This window comes from Rana temporaria, chromosome 4, assembly GCF_905171775.1.
Source record: "Rana temporaria chromosome 4, aRanTem1.1, whole genome shotgun sequence".
Classification (NCBI taxonomy): Eukaryota; Metazoa; Chordata; class Amphibia; order Anura; family Ranidae; genus Rana; species Rana temporaria.
In genome coordinates this window covers 55606327-55614585 of record NC_053492.1, presented here as the reverse complement: position 1 = coordinate 55614585, position 8259 = coordinate 55606327, and the positions used below count along the sequence as shown (strand labels likewise).

At 44.8% G+C, this 8259-nt stretch overlaps 1 non-coding gene across 1 annotated transcript; it reads right to left on the bottom strand.

Moving 5' to 3' along the window:
• Positions 1 to 4700: 4700 nt before the first annotated feature.
• Positions 4701 to 4885, bottom strand: LOC120938644. The gene has a single exon (XR_005749189.1). It is a non-coding gene; the product is annotated as a U2 spliceosomal RNA (small nuclear RNA).
• Positions 4886 to 8259: the final 3374 nt, after the last annotated feature.

Here is an 8259-nt window from a genome sequence, read left to right as displayed (position 1 = left end):
TCGGGTTTCATCAGACAAAAAGTTCAGTCTGCAAACGGACAAACATTACGACAACAAAAGACTTTTGTCCGATGTACAAACACGCATGCCCAGAACCAACAATAGCAGAAGTTAACCAAAGGGTGGCGGTAAAGAGCAGAAAAAAGCATGTTATGTTGGGAAAGTTTTAGAAAAGTTTTCAGAAAAGTCTGAGCGTGTGTATGCTATCGGTGTGACCGTACAAATCACTTCGGACAAAAATCCAAGGGAAAGTTTGTCGGATGTCCGCCCGTGTGTACGAGGCTTTATACTGTATTTTAAACAAGTCCCACCATTTTAACACATTTGAAAACCTTATTTTTTCCCTCACGCATCTCACATACATTACACGAAACAGCTCATCCATCCTCTCATCCTCTAATAACAACACATTCAATTTCCATAAACCCCTTTTGCACGGACACACATCCTTCCACACTTGAACTAAAACTAACCGATGATCCGAAAATAAATTGTCAAACAATTCAGACAATGGTCGATCCGTGACTTCGTAGTTGTACTTTGCCATGTAAACTTGTTACTGTCATTACCCACAATACTCCATACGTCCTGCAGTCTCAAATCCTCACACATTTCACCCAATATTTTAGATGATTTATCCAAAGAGTTATCTCCACTCCTATCACCCAGACGTAGAATACAGTTAGTCACCCATAACTAAAATTGGCTCCTTACCCATTTAAAAATTATTTTAATTTTTCAAATAATTCACATCGCTCGTTTTTCCTTACAGAGCCATATGTATTAATTATTTTAATTTTTTTCCCCATGAACAAAACTTTAATCAAAATAGCTCTCCCTGGCTCAACATAAGTAACGGAAATAATTTCTACATCTTTATTTTTGATCAAAATCCCAACACCCGAATTCTTAACCCCATTTTCCCCTGACCACACAGATGTGCCATACTTCCAATCCTTCTCCAATTCCTCGTAATGTAACTTAAATTCCACCCCACATTTCTGTAACAAAAAGATATCCGCTTGGATAGTAGAAAAAAAAAAAATTGTTACTCTACGTCTGTTATTTGCGATTGATCGCACATTGAGTGATGCCACTCTCAACTGCATTCATATGAACTAAAGCAGTGTAAAACCAAAAAAGCTTTTGTCACAAGCTCACTTCTTGGCTAACCAGGATCAACCTCTCTGCCATCTTGAAACTTTCTCATGACAGGCTCTGATGTCACTGAGCTTCCTTCATCCTCCTCCCCTGCCAGATCCGTGATCCAGGAAAGGGAATCCGGTGACTCTGCTGCTCCAAATAGATCCTCTGTAGTATCCGTACTCTCGATCACTTTCCTTCTCTTCTTCCCCGCATTCTTTTCAGGGTCTTCCTGTGGTCTTGCTTCCTTTCTTGACTGGTAGTCCATCTCTTTTATCCACAGGTGTAATGTCACACCAATAACTTTGCACTAAGTACAACTATAGTTGCTTCTTTTCCAGTCAACTCTCTTCCTTCTTTCTGAATAGCCTCTCACTTCCTGCAGCCTTGCTCCCCACGGTGGTTGCGGAGGTGCGCCACCTAGTGGTACTTCCTGGTTCGCTCCTGTGCGGCCTATTTAAACTCCCAGCACTGACAGGATGGTGTTCCTCTATTGCTGACAGAACACCACTGTCAGTTTGGCTTTCCAGACTCACCTTACTGAGCTCCAGCTTCCTGAACTAGGACCACCAGGACTCCACGCACGGCACAGCCGTTCTCACCAACCAGGTCGAGGCTCCCAGGACGCTCATCCATGCCCAGATATCTGCACCTGCAAGTACTCTGCTATAGAAACCAATTACTAAACGCTGACCTCCATACTTGCCGCTTGCTTCCAAGTTATGTTCACTGCTATGCTAATCTTATCAAGTACTATGGAGTTTCACTGAAGTCTCAACTACAGCTCACATGTTAAAGTTCATTGCTATAGATATCAATTACTATGCTCTGCTATCCATGCTTGTCGCTTTGCTTTCAAGCCTGTGTTCATTGCTAAAGTACTAAGGAGTTTAATTCAAGGTTGAACTGCAGCTCGCATGTTATGCTCACTGCTATAGATACCAATTACCTGCTTTTGCTTCTATGCCTAAGTTCACTTTCTCTAGTCAGTCTGACCCCTAGTGTGCATTCCCAGTACTGCGGCTACACTTATCCCTATACCTGTGCTATACCATTAATACCAAGATTTACTTTAATGTTGCTTATGCTGGAATAAGCACTATTTACTTACTGAGGCTGTGATGATAGAACCCAAACTCTTAACTGAGTTAAGAGTGAAACCTGGGTTTGAACTTGAGAAGTCTCCGCAGTTGCGATCCATAACCCTGAATCTAGTTTGGCGTATTGTTACAACAGGTTTTTCCTCCACCACCATTTCACTCTCCTTCTCCACCATCACATTGGGTTCAACTTGTTGAGTTTCACCTTCTGCATGCTCCGGCTCCTTCTCTTTACCCAACTCCTTCTCCATCTCCACTACTTGCCTTAAGACATCCTCGTCTTCTGGTAAGTTCTGTTTTTTCTATTTTGGTTCCAACCACTTTCTCTGCAAAAGTTTTAACTCTGGTAGGGCATTCGTCATACAGATGGTCCGTACCTTGACAGTGAGTACATTTCTTGGGAACTGTGCAGTTTTCCACAGTATGTCCCAATTCCATGCAATTCCTACATCTCCTTTTCAACAGATCACATTGCGCTGTTGTATGTCCTCCATCAGCACATTTCCAGCAATAGGCAGGCATTCCAGAATACTTAAGGAACGCCCTATTACGGCCAATCTGAAAAGTCTGCTTTATGTGTTCCAGGTGATCCGCAGCAAACTCGTTCACATAGAATCTGCATCTGCACAATCTTTTACCGGACCAAACACCCACACTGTTGTCAATTTTCTTTACAAATTCCACTTCCTCACATTCGATCTTTAAAAAATCTGTCACTTCTCTAGTGGTCACATATGGATTGTACATCATTACAGTGACCATTTTCCATGGACTGCGATGTAAAAACTCCACGCTGAATTTCTCCATCTCAGGGTTATTTTTCACCTCTTGCCACTGCTTCTTAAAATATTGATAATTTGCATATTGGTTAAACACCACCTCCACCACTCCCTGATTACGATATTTTCTGCCATACACAGTAAATCTTCTCCTTCCACTCCGCATACAGATAACATAATTTTTCCATGACCAACTTAGCACAATCTTCATCTCTACATTCTCCATCAATTTCAGCGGAAGCGCACCTCATTGGCCGCTGAAGTAAAATGGACTTGGTCATCCATTATAGATTCAAGGATATGCAAAACATAGGCTTTCTTTTAGAGGATAAACCTCTCTCGCTCTCGGCCTTCCACCTTCAGGGGTGAACCCCCAAAAGTATAATGCTCACTTGGCCAGGCTCAGAGGCCTGGCCCGCTGATCCCCAAAACAGGTCACGTGCGGGAGTCCTTCGATCTATTCAAAAGGCTGAGAAGCGATAACCCAATTATTCTCTGTTCCGAGTGAGAGGTGCCAGTTTGCATGTGCCCAGCCCTTGCCCTCCCCCCAGTCTAGGCTGTCCGGAGGTGTGAATCCGAAGCCAGACGGGCGTCGCTGGCCTACAGGCCTAATCCCCTGTCTACTGGCCAATCCACACTTTTATTTCAAATATTTTTATTGGTATTCATCAAATACAGCAGTACAACAGTATCAGAGTATAAATGAATATACAGTGCAAAAACAACAGTGGAGACTCATAAAGCGTGCAATGATAGGTCATGCACGGCATAACATGGATATGTCCATACACAGAAATCTCAAACGATAGGTAAAGTGTTAATAATACGCATCGTACTAATAAAGGGGGGAAAGGGGCATGAGCACGGGGGGAGGGAAAGGGGTATGAGAGCATTGAGAATAAATCAGTAAATTCATAGGGTGTATCAGCGGTTCCACTTGTTACTATACCAAACCTGCCATGGGTTCCAAAGAGTCAGTATGGCAGATCAAGAGCGCTTCCTATGCGCCAGGGTGATCTCGTAGGTATAATGGGTTTGCACCAGTCTCACTATGTCAGATAATCCACACTTTTCTGACACCTGCCCAACACTGCTGGAGCCCATTCTGACCTTTTAGTCATCCCAAAATAAGAATTGCACAGATGCAGGTGCTCCTCGTGCACGTTTAAGAGGGAAATCATTTGCAAGGGCACGCCTCCTAGTTAACATAACGTGGACGAAAAACGAGAGCCACTAGAGGGAGTCAAAGACTAAGGGATTCTCCAGATAAATAGTAAAAAAACTTTGCCTCAGCAGACTTTTTCAAGCTAGCTGCTTGCTGCAGAAAGGCACACAGCAATGGAGCAAATTCAGCCCCCTTGTTTGACAGGGTGGTCACTGCTATTGAAGGCTTCATTTTGGGCCTTAGGAGAGCGAGGAGTAGGACACTAGCTGTCTTGTTGAAATTAGTGCACTGACTAAATCTAGGTGTTCCTAAATAGGCAACTTCATAGAGTGTTATTTGGCGATCAGCAAAAACCTTTCCTCCTTCCCCCAAGTGACAAGAAGCAATGAAGACAGACACAAGGGTTAAATGCCAATTTATTGCAAGGAGGAGGTTAAGCAACAAACATTGTGAGCAAGAAGACACAACACACAAGCTGGATGATTTTCCATTCAAATCTGACACTGCGTAAGAAAGGGGTGCATCGGTCCTGGAGGTACTGCAATACCAGGTCGATGCGTGGAGAGGACAGAGCAAGCTCTTCTTCCATCTCCCTGTTCTAAAAATCCATTGAATATATGGTCCCCAGATAGGGGACGTATCGGATATTAAACTGATGAGAACAGATGTTTTTTTTTTTTTTTTTGTTGAAAATGTATACTTTTATTTTTCAAAGAAAATATACAAAAAAACAAATACTTCAACAGGGTACATTCCACTATGTACTGCGACGCAGCGCATCAATATACTACATAACAATACAGTTCCAAGCGTACAAATAAATTACATACATTCATTCAGCGGTATGATGCCCGATGTGATGTTTCAGGGTATCTTACTCTGCGCAACACATCATACATGACACCGCATTACCCTGAAATCAGTACTTAAAAAAAAAACATATTTTAAGTAATTTTACTGTCGAAATAGCATTCAACTGGGCAACGGGTGTGAAGGGAGGAGGGAAGAGTTCACAGGCCCGAAGCTTTATTGAACTGCCAGTGGATACACACAGGTGGGAGGGGAGATCTTCAGACATCCTCTTCCTCCGTAGAGTCCATCAGGTGTTGGTCTCTAAACAGAGTGTAGGTCAGTCTGCGACAGTCCTCGATGGACATCCTCTCCTGCTGGTGGATGAGGCGCTCTCTGGCACACCATAAGGCGTCCTTAAAGCAGCACAGCATCCACCATGCACCGTCAATGTCCTGTGAATGAGTTCCACAGAAGAGTCCATTTAACACACCAAAGTGTGTACCACAGACTTCTATTACAAAGTCTTTAAGTTCAAGTTCCAAGGCCCTGTGCAAAGGGGCACTCCCAGAAAACGTTAAAAGCAGTTTCCTCCTGGATGATACAAAAGGGGCAGTGCCTGCATCTGCACAGGTTTCTGGCATGCATGAATGTCCTCAGCGGCAAACCCCCTTGGATTTCCATCCATGCCAGATCTTTGTGCCTGTTGGTGAGTCTCTTTGAAGAAACATTCCTCCAGACCACTTTGCAAGTGGCTGAAGGGAGGCCTGGAATAGTCTCAAAGATGTCTGATGCTCTAATCAACTTGTGGATAGTTCTTGGCTTCCACAAGTCGGGCTTAACTCCATGCAGCCCCAGCTCCTTAATGAACTTGAAAGTATCCAAGTAATACCATGAAGTGTCCCAGTTGTAGGGGACGGAACTGTCTCATTTGTCCCATCCGAGAGAACTTCAAAGAGGCAGGAGGAAAAAACGGGACATGGAGTTACCGCCTGAGTCCACAGTTCTGTCAACCAAAGTCCTGCGGATGCAGTTACAAGCAACGAACACCCTCAGTAATGTTGCGATGTTGGGCACTCCCTTACCTCCCTTGAGAGGTTCCTTGAACATAACCGCCCGCTTCACTCTGTCCATTTTGGAGCTCCAGATGAAGTGACACGGTCGGATTTTTGGCCAACCAACTTCAAAATCCGGCACTTTTCAAATTTGTCCGACCGTGTGTACGTTCCATCGGACCAACTTTTTTGGCTTCCATCGGACAAAAAGTTGGGTCTGTGAACGGACCAACTTTATGTTCTGAAAAGTCCGATTGTGCAAAGTGCGACCGTGTGTACAGAAAACAATCGGACTTTACTAAAAAGTCTAAATGCGCATGCCCCGAAATAAAGAGCACCCGGAAGCCATCTGTCTAGTAAAACTAGCGTTCGTATTCGAAAATGCTCATTCGTCACTCGGCAAGTTTCGAAATCTCAAAAAGCAGCGCATATTCTCTTTTTCTTTATAATGTCCTAATATGTACATCTGCTCAACTGGTGATACGGACGGATTAAAAACAAATGTATTTACTTTGGATTAGTGTATTTTCTTGATATGAATCCAGCCTTTTTTTTATATTTCTTTCAAATTCAAAAACAAAAAATATCCCCAAATCTTTATGCTGGGCAAAGTAATATCTACTCTATTTGTGTCCCTTCAATTTTAGCAAAGGGCCTGCCTACTCACAAACTGACATTTGACTTTCCACACATAATCCACGAGTTTTTAGCATCATCCTTTTATTTTAAAAAAAATGTAAAAAAGAATGACAGATCCAAATACAAAACAACAGGAAGGCAGCAATTGAAGAACTGGTTGACTTGGCAAAGCCTCTGTACCCCAGGGCATACATAAATTATGTTCTAATCTCCAAACTTGGGGACCTGAGCATGAACTTAAATATAAGGAGCCCAAGAAGATTGTGGTCTCCAAAAGATGGGGAGCAGCAGCAGCAGACATATCTGTGCCCAGGCTGTGGTACTTCAACAGGCTGATATTTCTGCATACCAAACTGAACCACGACCAACACTCTCCACACTTCAAACCTCATCAGCTGAGGCCTTATATTTTTTAGCACTCCCACCACAATACAAAAACCAATAATATATTAAAACTAAAGATTTTCGCGACTTCCGGTTCCGGCGCCGCATGTAAGGGAAGCAAGCTCCGGAGGCTCCGCTCAGACCGCTAAGGAATTCCGCCTACAAAGCCCCGGCATCGCCCCGGATCCCTGCCATTCTGGTACACCAGCTTCCCCCTCGCTGCCGTGTATGGAGCGATACCTTACTCAGCCGCGGACGCTCCCGAGTCCCGGCGCAAGTGCGATCACGGCGGAGGACGCGGCTCCGTCCAACATGGCCGCCGCAACACGAGGCGCGCCTCCTCTACAACGAGCCCAGCAGGTGGGGAGTCAAGGAAGCCTCACTGCCACTGATCCATCTCTCGAAGCTATGGACACTGTAGCGGCTAGGTGCACTGAACAGGAGGGCACGCACGAGAGGATTGCAAAGGCTGTTGCTGCACTGCTATCACCCACCATTACTGCTGCTGTGGAGAGGGCCGTGGCTGAGGGGATTATACAGCTGAGGAAAGAAATAGGGGAGCACTCGCAGAGGATAACTACTGCCGAGCAGCGCATATCATCGCTGGAAGATGACCAGTATAGCATCAATGGTGCCCTGGAGCGATTCGTGCAGGACCAACAACACCTCCATGATCGCATGGAGGACCTTGAGAATCGCTCCAGGAGGAATAATTTACGTATTATTGGCCTCCCTGAAACATATAAGCCGGGCTCCCTGATTGATATCTGCACTTCAGCTATCCCAGAGGCTCTGGGCATCAATCGCAGGTGCGTGGTGGAAAGGGCGCACCGAATAGGTGCTCAGTCTGACGAACGTAGCCGCCCTAGACCTGTGATAGCTAAGTTTCTGAACTATGCAGACCGCACGGACATTTTGCAGAGCTTCCGCAAAGCACGGTCAGTAGAGATCGAAGGGAACAAGCTCTTGCTATTTGCTGATTATTCCGCGGAGGTCTCTCGCAAGCGCAAGGAATTCCAACTGATTTGTGCTGAATTGTATAAGAGAGGCATTCGCTTCACGCTGGCATACCCTGCTATCCTGCGTCTACAGACACCAGAAGGGGAACAACTGACACTGCAATCCCTGGATAAGGCCCGCGCTTATGTTCACTCACTTACGGCTGCCCAGGCCTCATCAGACACTTATGCGGATAAAGTGAGACA